This window comes from Meleagris gallopavo, chromosome 2 (assembly GCF_000146605.3).
Source record: "Meleagris gallopavo isolate NT-WF06-2002-E0010 breed Aviagen turkey brand Nicholas breeding stock chromosome 2, Turkey_5.1, whole genome shotgun sequence".
Classification (NCBI taxonomy): Eukaryota; Metazoa; Chordata; class Aves; order Galliformes; family Phasianidae; genus Meleagris; species Meleagris gallopavo.
The window spans coordinates 78,035,601-78,051,104 of NC_015012.2; the positions used below are offsets into that span (position 1 = coordinate 78,035,601).

Genomic DNA, 15,504 nt, shown 5'->3' on the forward strand with positions numbered 1-15,504 from the left:
AAAAAAAGAAAAAAAATTGTCTGGAGAGAAATGCACCAAGGTTTTACAAAAAGTAAAAAGGATTGCCATAGAAAAATACTGAGAAACAATGAATGAATCCTACTGAAGATTTAAAAATCATACAACAATGATGTGAACTTTACTTTTACATCAAATCAACTATAAAGTACTATATTTCCCTCCACTATTGAACTTTCTGCTGCAGAGAAAACTATAAATTTTTAGGCAACCTAACCTCTCTCTTCTACCAATATTATCTACTGCACAAAGAATGAAGACATAGAGCAAAAAGTGAAATATCTATAATGTTGTCTCAGTTAACATCAAGCACCCGGCAGAATTTTCTTCTTTTCAGTTACACAAAGTAACTCTTCAACTAGAGTTGCCATGAAAGAAAAGTAAAATAAGCTACCTGCTTAATGATAGTGATACTGCAAAAAGGAAATTGCAACCCAGTGAAAGCTCAGGTTTTCTTTTCCCCAAAATGACTGCTAAATAGTAAAAATCAAAACGTTTCCCTCATCTCAGTAAGTCAGAAAGTTATTTCTCAATTTCTAAAGTAAGTAAAAATTTTGCTGAAATAAATTTATCAACACAAACTGCATGCTAGAGGAATGGGATAACAGAAGGAAGTATAAATCAGAACTGTGATATGAATGAGGATTGTTTTAATGTTCAGAAGGTCTGATTCAGTAAAGGTAATCAGCAAACAGCAGTCAATCTCTCTCCTCTGGAATAAAATCCACGGTTGTTACGTTAAAGCAGGGCCATTTAAGAATCAAGGGTCTGTCTCCATGTAACTGATTTCTTCAATATATAACATATTTTTGGAAAAACACCGGGCTTCTCGTTTCGCTTACACCCAGTAATCTGTAATTACACAGCAGCAGAACCTCCAGCCATTTGCAGTCACAGAGGCTGGGATATATGACATATAATAAGAAGCATAAAGAGAGAAACCAAAAAGCAGAATTCTGTGGAAATCAGAGCTTTTTTTTAGGTTCATTTCTTTTGCTGGTGGCCAAACCCGCCATTGCCCTAATCAGAATTCCTGACCCATAAGATCATCTCTGATGGCAGAAGTGGGAGATGAAGTACGCTGATATTGATGTTTTCTTCCAGCTGTGCAACCACAAACCAAAACACATTTTTAAACAGTGACCAACCATTCAGGGAAATTCCTGCTTCTACCACCCTACGTGTTTTAATTCTACTCAATAAATCAGGCCACTGTGGCATGTCTACCTGAACAGCTTTTCTTTTACGAGTTTCTGAGAAAGCACAAGGTTCCAAGACTTGATGGGGTCACAGAATGGAAGTCTAGTCTCAGCTAACACAGATGGCCATGGCTTCTATCATAAATAGACTGTGATTGAACTGCATTGTATTATACTGTACTTACCAGATTTTAAAGCCTGCTCTTTCTTTCTAAAGGACAGATTACAACTCTTCTTCAAATTTTAAGCCCAAATTCTTTCATTTATTCTTGCTCAGTGTTAGTAAAACAAGGTATTTCTGACGGTTATCTAGCCTTTATTTTGACCTGGGCACTGCGAAAGAGCTCACAAAGCAAGCTCTCCACATTGCACATCTGTCCTCACAGCTCCTCACTCAGACAGTCTGGTTCCAAAACTTTTTCTTAAAATTAGACAACCGTGATTCTTACACTGCTCCACAGAAGATCCTACCAGTATCTTCTACAACTAAATAAATACTATTTCTACTGTAAAACTCTCTGGAAAAGCATTTGTCCTTTTATCCACTTGCCGGAAGTTGGTGGTATATAACTGAGCAGAGTGTAAATGATGCAAGTTCAATCACCTCTTCCTCTTTTGCCCAACTAATAAGCTGCATGATTATGTAAAAAATAATAATAGTAATAATTAAATTTTAAAAGTTCATTGTATACCCTGCAGTTCTTTTACCATCAAGCTTTTATTATACCAGAATCCATTAGGTTCCTGGTATAGGTTGATTTTGGCACAATACAGACTTTCTATATAAAAACTCACAAACTCAGTAACATTTTTAGTTTAAGAAAACGTTAGTCTGACAAAAAATTGTATCAGAATACAGTAACTGAATAAAACCAGTATTTTATCCCTTTGCAAAGCCTGAAGATGGGAAACCCGTGCAAAAAAAAACAAAAAAAACAAAAAAACCAGCATGCACAAAAATTGTTCTCATTGCATTTGGTTACTATATTAATTCTCAGTTTTGTTTCTGTTTGCTTGTTTTTTTCATGTGTCAGCTGGTAGAAATATAGCCCACCAGTTCTGCTAACAACTGTTATGAAGAATCCTTCAGATACTGCAGATACAAATTTATATTACTGAAGATCCAGCTTTAAGAGTTTAACATTGTCCTTTGTCTTGATCAAGTTAGGAAATGTGTTTCAAATGTCTTCTTTAGTGGCTAGTTTAAAAAAAAACAAAAAAAAACGGCAAATAAAACTCACATGTAACACATTATTTTCATGGTTTGTATCCCATATGAATTCAGGGATATTCCAGAAATTATGGGTTTCATTGGCTGCATAGTTTCCTATCCATAGTAAAAAAATTAATAAAAATAAGAGGTTTAAGCAGCTTTCTCTGAACAGCAGATAATTTTTCAAGATGTTTCTACTTATTTTACTGGTCACCTCAAATTATAGAGAAAGAAAAGCTTAACTTTTAGTGGTTAATAAACAACTTCAGTCTAGAAGACCCTCTGACCAAGCAAAGCAATGGCTGAGGCTTACTGCAGTGTGGTGAACAAAGCATCCCGAAACTTAAGCTGCTGCTTTGCAGTTTTCTTATGTTATTTCTTAGTATAATAGTTTCCAATAACCAATTATCTTTTGAAAGATTTCATCCTTATTTGCTGTAACTTTTCTAAATGACTACTGTTTGCTGTCTTAAAACAGATGTTTTCAAGACTTCTTTTTTCCTGTTTTATTTCCCCTCAAAAAATGGGAATATGAAAAATATATCAAAATTTCCCAGCTCTAATCAACTAGTGTTTAGTCTTTTCACTCTGGGCTGTTACACAACACGTTAAGTTTGTCAGCGTCTTTGAAAACAAACAATGATTAAGGCAGGGTAATTTTCCTTAATTATAACATTTTGCTTCGTAATGGGTCACTTCAGAGAGTGTGAGTGTTTCTAATTATGTAAATTGCAGAACATTACTAAAGTCATGAACAGCTAATAAATCTGAATAGCAGTAGAAGAAAACCTAAATAGGCTATTTAGAATGTAAAAGAAATACTTTGGGGCAAAGACATTTATTTCACTTTAAAACTTTCAAGTTTCTTGACTATCTGCTGGAAATTAAAGTTGGTGTAATATTCAGTTTTAAAGGTGATTGAAGATTGCAACTCACAGAGAAAACATTATGGCGTTTGTGAGGTGATTTGACAAATTCTGAAGATGTTCCTATAAATTCATGTCAGCAGGTTTAAGAGTAACTTGCTTCTCAAATGAGGTGGCTGATGGAAATTATCATTTCCTCAGAATGGAATCCAATTAGAATTTCTTAACCTTCTCTAAGTAATGAAGTTGAATGAACTGATAAGGAAAATGTTTAACAATATACTGTTCCACAATTATAAAACTGTGCACTTGTAGGTAATGATATATGTAGTATTCAGAAACAGATGGTTACTAGCTCAAAAAAAACATGAAAATGGGAGAAGTTCAGTTCTCCCTCCTCAACACTAAATCAGAGAACTTCTATCATATAGAGAGTAGCAGGAGATTCTTTATAACTTTTGGAAAGATAACATCCACATTTTAGTCACTTAATCCCGTCATGCTTATTAATACGAAAAAGCCTTTTCTCAGCATTCTAAATACAGATAGTGATTAAATATGTAGAATTAGAGGATCTTGCCTCAAAGGAAATTAGGTTTCTCAATTTTAGTTTAATCAAGCAGAATTGCTCCAAAGTAAAGTTGTTAAAATGGATTTTGAAATGCAATGTTGATAAAGTAATCTTATAATAAAATTGGATTGCTTATTCTGTATCAGTTACTAAGTTATTTGCTCATCTGAAGCATTCCCAAAACATGTTCAAGATAAATTGCTTCTCTGAATCATACTGAATAAATAAGAACATTTCGCTTCCTCAACACAGCAATATATAGTGTTACAATTGACATTTTCAGAGGCATTTTCTGTTTTTTCATTTCTGCCCACTGGGATTAAATACAGCATATCTCCATCGATATATTTATCAATGAATAATTGCATTAATTCTACCAACAGATATATATATATTTGTTGATTCAGACACGTGCACACTGCAGATTTGATCTTGACACCTACAGTGTACACAAGAAAATTCAGTGCTAGCTTCTTTTAAAACACCTGGTATTTCTTAGCAAACAATCATAAATGTAAATTTTATCTGGATGATCACCATAAAACAGAGGATGAAATAAGTTCATAAAAAGATATAGCAGCAGCACACAACATATCCAGGCATATATTTCAGGACTCTTGCTATTATGGAACTAGAATCCTGCACCATTATGCAAGATTTTAACTTCTCATTGGTAGTAACTTCACGCATAGACTTGGAGACTGAAATTACTGAATGTTTTATTTGTCAATCTGTTGCAGGAAAAAAGAATCCATATAACTGTTATGAAAACTGTGTTTTGCTGTGCAAGGGATACTTCATTGCAAAATAGTAAGCAGACATGTCACAGTTTTCTTATCATACATAAAGACCTAAACATCGCATTACCAAATTTAAAACATGGTTAGAAATTAGAAAGGTATGACAGACATGAAAACTATTTGTTATTACAGAGACTTCATATCAGATACATTTGCAGCCTCCATATTCTTGAGGATCATTTTTATTACCAGATATGAGGAAGACATGCTGTAGCTAAGAACTAGTGAACTTTGCAAGCCCTAACACCCAAAGCAAGACTCAGCTCTGATCAGCTTAAGAACTGCCCGATGTTTTGAGAAGTCAAATTAAAATAAGTCTTGGGGCAGCTCTCATTGAGTTTTTCACACAGTCATTCCTGGAGATAATCTTGTCCCTCATACGCATGGCTGCAATTAAGCTTCTGGCTTCACACCTGTTTCATCACAGTAATATATCTCCATTTCAGTGCAGCTTCCAAACCTCATGTAATCTCCTCAGAAATGAGTTTGACTACTTTAAAAGAAAAATTATAGTTATGTTATAAACATTCAAAATCCAGCTTGCAAAGCTTAATGGCCAGCTTCTCCAAGCCATGCAGGAGAAAACAGGCTGCTCACTTTTGGTGGGGAGGGACTGGGTAAAGGGCTTTGAACTAATTAACCAGGCTCTAAGAAAGGGCAGCCTGAAAACCAATGTAAATTGTAGGAGTCAAGAAATGGTTTGCCCCTATCCAATCTCATTCTTTTCTTGTCAATCAAAAAATTTCACTCCCTTTCACATAACTTTTTTTTTTTTAAATCTCTAAGGAAACAAATAAACAAAAAAAAAATACATTTTTCCATCTAGAAAAAATTAATTGCAACTCTGTTATAATAGAACAACAGATATGCTGTAAGTTCAACTTAGAGTTGAAGAAATGACCTAGTTGGTCCTGATGATCTGAATATCAAAGGGAGATATCTGAAGCAAAAACTCTCTGCTCTTCAGATAAATAGTAGTTCTAGGAAACAAGGCAACATCCTATGCAGTATACAAAAACAGTGCATACATTTTTCACCCTAGAAGCAGTGTCACTGAACAGCAAGCAAGCAAGCATGAGTATGGCACTTCTGCTCCATGGCCAAGGTGCTCACCTTGGGGACTGGAGCTCCCGCATTCCTTTCTGTTCCTCCTCGTACGTATATTTCATCTAATGGTTGTGAATGCAAAAATGTGGAAACAGACCAGGGAAATGATTCAGATTTTCAATCAAGCAAGTCAGAAGTTCCATCCGGAAAGACAAAACTGCTGCCTGACAAAACTGTCTGCTAAAAGGGCAAAAAAGATCTAACGATGGTAGTTTCTGACAGAAAGGCATTTTGTCAAAAAATCCACACTAGTCAAAATACAAGGGAACTTTGCCTTTTTCTTGTTTAAAGGATGAAAAAGATGTATGTAATTACCTACCTGCCTGACTGCAATAATAGGTTTACAGGGACTAAGTACTAGGGTGACTCCGAAAGTAATGCCTCCTATTTTGTTGGCGCACAAAGTAAGAGGTAGTTTGGCAGTTGAACCATCCCACAAATATTCCATGACATTCTGTTGCCATGCAACAAGTAGCAGTAGAGAAGCAGTCTGACATGGAAGGGCATCTGAAGCAAAGGTATGGAATAGAATTCCACCATGCAGAAAAAATGGCAGCCATTGACATTCATCAATGTTATGGAATGTTTATGGAGACCAAACAGTGGCTATGAGCACCGTGAGGCAGTGAGTGGTGTATTCCAGCAGTGGTGAGAGTGAGTCATCTCCACTGCTGCAGATTTTTATGAGTTTAGTCTGCCTGCTCCTATTCATCGCTGGTGACAATGCAGAGCTACTCTTAGTGACTATATTGGAAAAAAAAAAAATGTTTTGTAGCTAAGACTTTGCTCTATAAACCGGTGTTACTGTGCTCTTTGTATCTGTTGCAGTTTCCATGGAAATAAATAGAGTGCATTACTTTTGGAACAACCAATGTACAGGCAGCCCTGGTGGATCTGGGTGACCATTTATTCTCCAAGTCTTCAGTGATTTTCACCTCTCTGCTTTCCCTACTACTTCCTTGGACCTATCCATGCCTTACAGATGCATTAAAACACAAGAATCTGCACATCTTCCTCACTTCATCTTAGAGAAAAATACTGAAACTACATTAGGTAAAGAGGTAGATGCATTATTTTTCTATTTGAGTATTTCGTAAATGAAATGCAATGCTTCTTTCTCTTGAATAACACCAGTCAATGCTAGCCACCCAAGGGGCCTTCCAGGATTTAATTACAGAAACTTGGGCTTGCAGATAACTTACTTTCTGTGACAATGTTGCACAGTATAAGTTTAACTGTACTCAGAGCAGCAGCCAATCTTAAAATACTTTAGGATTCATCCATTTCAGCTGTCCAACAAAAGCATGGAGCTTTCACATTATGATGTGGGATTTAAGCAGTGGGTTTTTGTTGTTTTTTTTTCTCCTTAAGTTTTTGCAGGAACACCACGTGAGTTGTCTTTGGACTCATAAAGCCAAAAGCTGTTTCTTGTACGCTTTTTGGATTTCACTGTTACTAGCATTTCTGCCTCCCTGATGGAATATCTTCGGTCTGAGGTTTCACGATTCAAGGCATTTATATTATGAGAATTGAAAGTTAAAACAATTCATTTACACAAACATTTTTATTGCTCCAAAGATTTTATATGCTGGGATCAGATTATAAAGCACGTGGAGCTAGCACCTGTGTTTCAGCTTCAACTGACAGATGATTCAACTTCAGTAAACTGTTTAAAAATACGACTGCAGTTTGTGTATTTTAATTGTATGATTAGCCTCTGATGTATTTTTTTTACACTTAATTAATTACATTTGGCAAGAGTACAAATGTAGCCCTTGAAATTTCCGTTATATTATTCAAAACTGTTCTTTACTATGAAACCTATGAACAGCTGTAAAAAGGAAAATTTTCTCCTTAATTAAAAAAAAAAAAGCTTTAACATACCGAGTTTCAGATACAATACCATAATTAATACCATGATTTTTACACATGGAAAACTGAAGTTTCAGATGTATAATGTGCTATGTTTTAGATTTCTCAGACTTTTCTTAATAAAAAAGTACATTTTTCTCAACAGATAACATTGTTTCTAATAACATATTCTTTTTTTATCTTTAGAATGTTAATAATATGCAGAAAATGGCAAAGGATAAATAGATCATTTTAGTGAAGAAAGACTGTTTTAAGATACTGTTCTATATTTTGGTTCAGTATTTATATTCTGCAGTGTACTGTAAAGAGAAAAACTCATGCTATGAAATAGGCAGAATAGCTTTCAATTTTCGAAGCTGTAGACCTACTACAAACTAGAGCACATGCAAGCAATTAACTCAAATTGCAATCATCTTAGGCTGTGTTTAGAGAAAATAAAGATTTTTAAAAACTGATTTGAAATGGTGATACTTTGAAATATACCTGTTTACTTAGAGAGAATTAGGGATAATTTATTATCTTTTAGAAGAAAGAAAGAAAGAAAGAAAGAAAGAAAGAAAGAAAGAAAGAAGAAAATACTACAATGTAATACCAAAAATATACTTTTTTCTCTGAAATATTGTTTTGTAAATAGGATTAATATTTAAATAGAAAGACATCCTAAATTCTTTCATTCTAATATTCATTAGTTACCATTCCTCTCTATTGTGCAAACAAAGAGGATGGTTTAAATTGTCAGAAGAGCTTAACATTACATTGAGATTAAAAACACCAGTACTGTAAGCTGCAAAATGCTTTCAGTTTTACTTAAAATTCTTACACTTCAGTGGGAGACGACAGAAGCAAACTACACAAGGAATGCTATCTCCAGAGGTCAGAGTAACTGAAAACTGCAGAAAGTAAATCAGAGATTGGTATTTATAATTTCATAAGGAAATGATCTCACTGTGTTCTACAGCATTGATAGTATTATTGGATACAACTGTTGTAGCAATCTGAAACTGTAAACATAGGTAATGTTTGGGTTTGGGTTTGTTGTGCGTTTGGGTTTTTTATGTGTTTTTTTTGGTTTGGTTTGGTTTGGTTTTTTGGTGAAAGAAACAGTGCTGAACAAGTTAAAAAACACTAAATTTCCTTGGTCGTATTTACTTTACTGAACAAACACCTTGCAGCCCACTGAACTGTGGACTTAAACCAAACCAGTTCCACGCTCTGTTTTCAGTGGGTTCAGCCCTACTATACTCAGGCAGGACTCAATGGGTATTTTGGCCACACAAAATGACAGGCATATGCATTATCAAATATTACTATTTCAAAATTTGTAAAAGACAACTGATTTTCCTTTATACTTATAGCAATTCAACTGGATGGAACACAGCAACCAGTCCGTTCGGACTGCTTGTGTGGATGTCAGCACCTGAGAAAGCGATGAGAACTTGCTCTATTCATCACAAGTTTGTTCTGATAAAATCAATTCAGTGTGCACTCTTCCATATGTACTTTTAATTTCAAGTGGCAAACACCTTCTACAAGTGCTACTTGACACAAGCAGCGCTCCCAGCTGCACTGTGGTCAGAATAAATTGCAATAATGAAGTGCACTGTGGTGGTGGCAAAGCTCCCCAGTTCGGCTTCTAGATTTATGTTTATGCATTATTTCTACTTGTACTTCTGTACAAACTAGGAAGGAAAATGTCCAGCTTGCAAAAAGTGACACACAGTAGTGTCTGCATGCAACACCATGCTCCCTTTTCTGAAAAGGGCTGGTGCAGCACAGTGGTGAGGCCTTACCACTTTACAGGCCCATGGACCCAATTTAAGTTCAGGCTTTGGTGTTCGGGGTGGGCCTGTGCAGCACCTGGGGGCTGCACAGCCACCATCCTCCAATTTTTGGCAGCGCAGGTGAGACCCTCAGATGATGAAATGATAATGACAGCCCCCAGTCTGGTCATTTTACAAAGCTAAAAGCAGCTTCTGTTACTCAGAAGCCACTGTGTAAATATGGACTGCGTATTAATTTGCTGTGAACATTACCCAATGGGAAACGGCAGCAGCTGCAGCTGAGTGTTACCTCAAAGAATTTAAAAATTCACTTTGGACAGTGAAATGTTTAACATAAAACTCTTCTCCCAACAAAGTATTCAAGACCAGGACACTTAAGTGGGCTATTTCTAGTCTCATCTGGCTGTTGGAGAGTCAGGAGCTGACTTAAGCTTTTTGTCTGAGATCTCCATACAGCATGATAGAATGGGAGCCCACCTGCACACATTCCTCAAGCCCTGGGACATTGGTGCTGCCACGGCTTCTGCTTTTCAACCAGAGGCAAAGCTTAAAGCAGCAAAACTTCTTGGCCCCTTCACTTAATCTGACCCAGGCAACTATCAAGACAGGAAATAAATGCATCAAAAATTAACTGCTATTTAAAAAAAAAAACTGAAAATTTTAGCTATTAAAGCCATAAAGAACAGTAGGAAGCTGGAAAATTAGAAGTGCTGTTTGGTTTGGTTTCTTTTTCTATGTTCAGACTCAGTTATCCCAACGGCTCCATACCTAATGAAGTGATATCTTTATTTTTCATTCAGTGCAATAAATCAGTACATGCTGGTAGATGTCACTGAAAAGCATGTCTTAAATCAAAAGAGCCACTTTGGAATAGAAAAAATAGGATCCAGCCAAAAGACTGTGAAACTTCAATACTAAAAACTACCATATGCCAAAAAAAGCTCAGTAGTGTAAACAAAGTAAAAAAATACTTACATGGTATTGCAACGTTCAAGCATTTATTTCACTGTCACATACTCACTACCAGCATACTTATCTGCAGAGCTGTGTCTTTAACAAATTTGTTTTCTATTAAAGATCACATCTTCCCCTGCTTCACTAGTGCCAGGCTCTGGCTCCAACACTTCACCATTTCATGACCTTGCCCTGTGCCTAGATAAGGTGAGCATACCTTGGGTTAAGAGCATCAATTAGTTTAAAATATAAATACCCAAGTTTTACAGATGCAAACCCTAGTTTTTCAACTCTCTTTCCATAAATATGTAAGAGCTCTGAGCTGACATGAAATTTCCTTTCCTTAATATTCCAGGGTGAAGACTCACACAAGATATATGAGTAATTGGTAGCTCAACATTTCCCAGCTACATAATCGAAACTGTCAGTGGTTCCAACGAGCTCGAGCATATTGCTCTGCAAAGTCTGCAACAGCGTTTCCAACAAATGGAGCATTTATTTACGGTACATGAACAAATCAAATCACCAAACCCACATGCAGTGCATGTATTTCACATACACTGATTTTCAAAATTTCACATACAAAAGCTCACTCGCAAAAGCCTGCAGAACGCTGCCCACTTGAAAATCAAGCACACACTTCATAATTTGGATCTTATGAGTAACGATTTCAGAGGAAAAAAAAACATTAACAGCCTTTATTCCCAAACTTATCTTCTGGAATAATATGTTTTAATATATGTTTTCCCCAGACATGAAACTGTTGTTAAAAATTCCAATTTCTAATGAAGAAAAAGGAATTGAAAGTTCAGAAAAGCGTCCACTAAATTCAGTAATTATAAGCTTATTAAAAAACTCTCCATACCAAAATATTTCTGTGAAAAAGCTTGGTTGATGTGAAAGAATATCTAACAACAGCATAGATTTTGTCAATATAGTCCTGCTCGATTTTTTATTATGATCTGTGAATATTTTTGTGCATGTAATACATACAAAGTCTCTGTCTAGGCTATTACCAAAGCTAGTAAGCCAAGGGCAAAGCCAATTTTATACCATAGTTTCAACTGCATTTATTTATTCATTCATTCAGCACCATGTTTTGTTGTTCTTCATGTGCTTGTCATCCAGAATTAATTTTATCTGACCTTTACAAGACTAGAATTTTGATACTGCACCCTCCCCATTTTTTCTTATGAGCTCTCAATTTCTCAAGCACTACTGGGTTCCTCATAAGACAGTTTTGTTTGACTCCCTTCTCAAATCCAGTAGTATTTTTTCTAATAATATTAGCAAATTGTAAGTATTGAACTAATACTAATTTTCCCTTTTTTTTTTTTCTTTTCCCTGAGGCTGACACTACTTAGAAGTAATTGCATTGCACAAAAAAATAAACAGATTTCTGTGTTAGTTTCAGGATTTTCGTGATGTCTGAAAACCAGGGAATCTGCTGAATGTAGCAGGCTGATCAAACTCACATTCTTTAGCATATTCTTTACTGGTGACTAAAGAATTCAAGCAGAAGCTTTTTAATGTCGTTTAGTAACATGTCATTTCAGTTATAGCATTACATTAAACCGGTCCGATTTTTGACAGATCCATTTCAGTTCTCAGAAATTTAAACACAAGAAATCATCTTTTAACTCATTTCAAAAACATTTAATCCCCACATTTCCCTGCTGCATACTGCTAAAAACTACAGCTCATTCTTTACGAATGATTTCGAAGTCTGCCATTCATTAAGAGAGTAATGATTGAAAAGGTACAGTATTGCTTCAGTGAGAATAATTTAAGGATGGGAAATTTAGTTTGATTTAGTTTATAAACTTTGAGAGCATTTTTACGCAAGATTTATGACTGCAAATGATTATTTTATACCAATCTAGATGTATATAGATATTCAAAGTACATATATGTTGCAAAGGGTAGCTGCTCCCATCTGATGCATTTTATTAATATGTTTCTCATGTTGTAGCTTACTTCACACTAGACACTAGGTAGCACTTTCAATGTAAAATTCTTAATTCCCTCTACAATTCAAAGCTGATCTCCATACCTTCATAGATAAATGTGTTAATCTCACCTATAAATGCCTTCCTCACCTTATTCAAAATATTGAGAGTATTCAAAATACAGAAATGTCCTTTGAAATAGCCCAATATTTGGCAACTAATGCCTGCTCTGAAGATAGTTTGACTCTAAACTGACATATCTGGCAAAACAACAGCTGATTGCAAGGAATTTACTACTTCCATGTTTCCTATCACCAATAAAACTGACAAAAATACTTCTGAACACAATGTGCTGCCTTTTAAAAGTTTATTAATTGTCTGAGCAGATGACATTATCACCTCTCACTCAAAATGAGAAGAGTTTCAGTATTTAATTGTTGCCAGCTATAGAATTTGTGAGTAATGTGATCTGAGTTGTGCTGTTTATTTAGCTGCTTGTTATTTCTTGTTTCTGAGATGGAATTTCTCTCCTAACTCTAGCCTAAATTGGACATCTTCACAAACCTAGAGTATTTTCCATGCTAGAAAATAGGAGACAGCAGAGATTATATGCCCCCTCTATGTGCCAAACTTTTTTTTTTTTTTTGATAGAGAAAATAAAGATAGCTTTTACGTTAATTGATTAAATCTCTGACAAAGCAAATCGTATTAAGAAACTGGCAGCCTGCAGTACAACTTTAAACTACAGTTTGCCTTTGGAGAACATTCACTTACAAGCATTGATATTGTTGCTTTTGAATATAAAATGTTCCCAGATGTAATCAATTCAATGTTGTTTTGAATGTTTCTTAAGCAATTTAATTTTTTTAAGTAATGCATAATGAGCAAATACACCAATTACATCCACACATCTCTGATCTGAATTATAATGGTCACATGCTGTTATGATTTATAAGTGAAGTTAGCAAATTTCGTACAAATTTGAAGATTTAAAGATTTCATTTCCAACTGTTAACGCTGTATTGATCACATTGATACAGTCAGTAGCAGTGGAGCAGTTATAGAGTAATTCAATACAATAACACAGTAATTGCTGATGAGCACCATCTCAAAGCAGCAGTCTCAGCAAGATCAATTAGCTTCTTGCCAATACTACCTTAGTTTGCAGACCTAAATCATTGCACTTCTGTAATTTAGGCATATATTTCATGCTTCATTCTGCAAAATCCCTCACAGAGCACACTTGCTTGCTCTGCAATTCATCTTAAAATAATAACAGGTTTATTTGCAACTTCGCAACAGTTCTCTAATTGTTTTTATGGTCCAAATTAAAAACAAGTCAGTTTACCACAAAAAGTTTTCATTAGATGAATTTAAATATTTCCTTTTAAATAGGACCATATGATTGCACTCCTTCAAAATGTTTTAAAAAGCTGCTCAAGTTTGTATATAAATAGTACAATAATAAAAATAAGCAAGATACATTCAAAACCGGGAAAAAAAATAAAATGTTTAATTAAATAATGTGACAATTTAACTTGATAATGTGGAGATCTGAAGGGCTCTTCAGAATATCTAGTACATTGTCCCATAAATGACAAGCAATTAGGCTTCACTCAAATATCTTCCAGTAATCCCAAATATAAACGGATTCGAGCACTAAAACCCTATGGAAACGATTCAACTCAGAAAAGTAAGAGTAGAAGTCTGCTAAGGCTCAGCCAGCAGCAGGGAACTGGTCTGGAAAGATATGCACCAGATAACAGATGAACACCCAGGCTGCAACACTGCACTTCTGATGTTAATTGTTCCTACACAAACACAGCACGGACCTCCAAACTTTCCAAACTGAAGTTGAGCTTTCTCTAAATCAGCCAACAATATGCAAAACAGGAACCTAGGAGATAAAGTTTTCCAAATTTTTCTCAGATAACTGTTCCATTTGTCCATTTTCTCAGGCCAATTCCAGATGCTGAGAAGGAATACACTGCCAAAAACCTGCAGAGAAATCTGATGTTGAGGACCATGCATCCTTTTGGGATATGAAGCTTACCAGATTTCCAAAATAAATATCTTTCTTCTCTCAAAAACAATAAATTATTCACTTAGCTTATGTTTTGCAAATATCTCAAACTACCATTGCTTAAATTTTAAAGACGAGTACATCAGGTGAATGTTTAAACAAAAATCTAATTGACCTGTGTGATTGCAACTGGACTTGACAGACCAGATAAGAGATAATTTAGGCAGTGAGATAGATATGTTAACACAATATAGAGCAAAATATCCAAGTCTCACACGAGCACTGCAGCTTTGCAAATTTCAGTAATAACTGGAAGGCACTTGCTTTTTGCAGAATATTATAATTAGTTTCCCTTTCTACTGTAAAATTCTAAATTAACTAGAAAAATTAGTTACATAAGAACAGACCTAAGCCACTACACTTGTGCCAATCCATTCCATTCAGGCCACTGGGTGCAGCAGTTAAATCAGATGGCTGATACAAGATTGATTTACTTATTTTTCTTAGAAGAAATCTCCAGCAGCAGAGAATGATTTATAATAGTTGATTTCTTCCTCATAGCTAGTATGACTGAAAGAACAAGAAAGAGTATGAGCTGCGTAGCAACATATTTGTATTTTCAGGACGGGCGAGGAAAGAACATCTACTAAACCATAAGACAGTCAGCATAATCTCAAGTTCCTAGAAAGATAATGGAGCGAGGCACCGAGATGCTGTGCCTAAGAACATCAAGAACCATAAGCTATTTGGGAATGGCCAACACAAATTTAACAAGGGCAAAGCTTGCCTGACTAACCTGAATACTGGGAAGCACTGGGCTGTATTAGCAAGGCCAAAATCAGTCTGTTTTCAAGGACCTTGCTTTTAATACTTGTCTTTCATAGTTTCACAAATCATATCCATTACATGGCTTGAATGTAATCCTTGGGGGTTAATGTACAACTGCTCTGTTCTGAAGAGTCCTTCAGTTTTCAGCTAGTTACATTTTCCTCAGGTCTCACAGTCATTTCTGACATATATTTAAACTTTATATGGATTTTCCTTATAAAACAAAAAAGATAGGAAAAAAAATGTATACACCAAAGTCTTAAGTTACATTTCTGTGTATTGCAGAGTTTTTGTTGTTGGTTTTTTTTTATTTTATTTTTTTT

General features: G+C 35.2%; 1 protein-coding gene and 1 long non-coding RNA gene across 3 annotated transcripts in view; one reads left to right on the forward strand and one right to left on the reverse strand.

Moving 5' to 3' along the window:
* BCKDHB (branched chain keto acid dehydrogenase E1 subunit beta) overlaps nucleotides 1–15,504 on the reverse strand; it is a 106,711-nt gene that overhangs the window by 12,178 nt on the left and 79,029 nt on the right. The gene's annotated exons all lie outside the window — the stretch shown is intronic.
* LOC109366216 lies at nucleotides 5,480–14,581 on the forward strand. 2 transcript variants are annotated; one of them, XR_002112385.2, is made up of 5 exons: nucleotides 5,480–6,292; nucleotides 6,603–6,827; nucleotides 10,505–10,588; nucleotides 10,737–10,885; nucleotides 14,289–14,581. It is a non-coding gene; the product is annotated as an uncharacterized LOC109366216 (long non-coding RNA). The 2 variants fall into 2 exon arrangements; XR_002112384.2 differs by lacking the exon at nucleotides 6,603–6,827 and having other exon boundaries at nucleotides 5,492–6,292; nucleotides 14,289–14,573.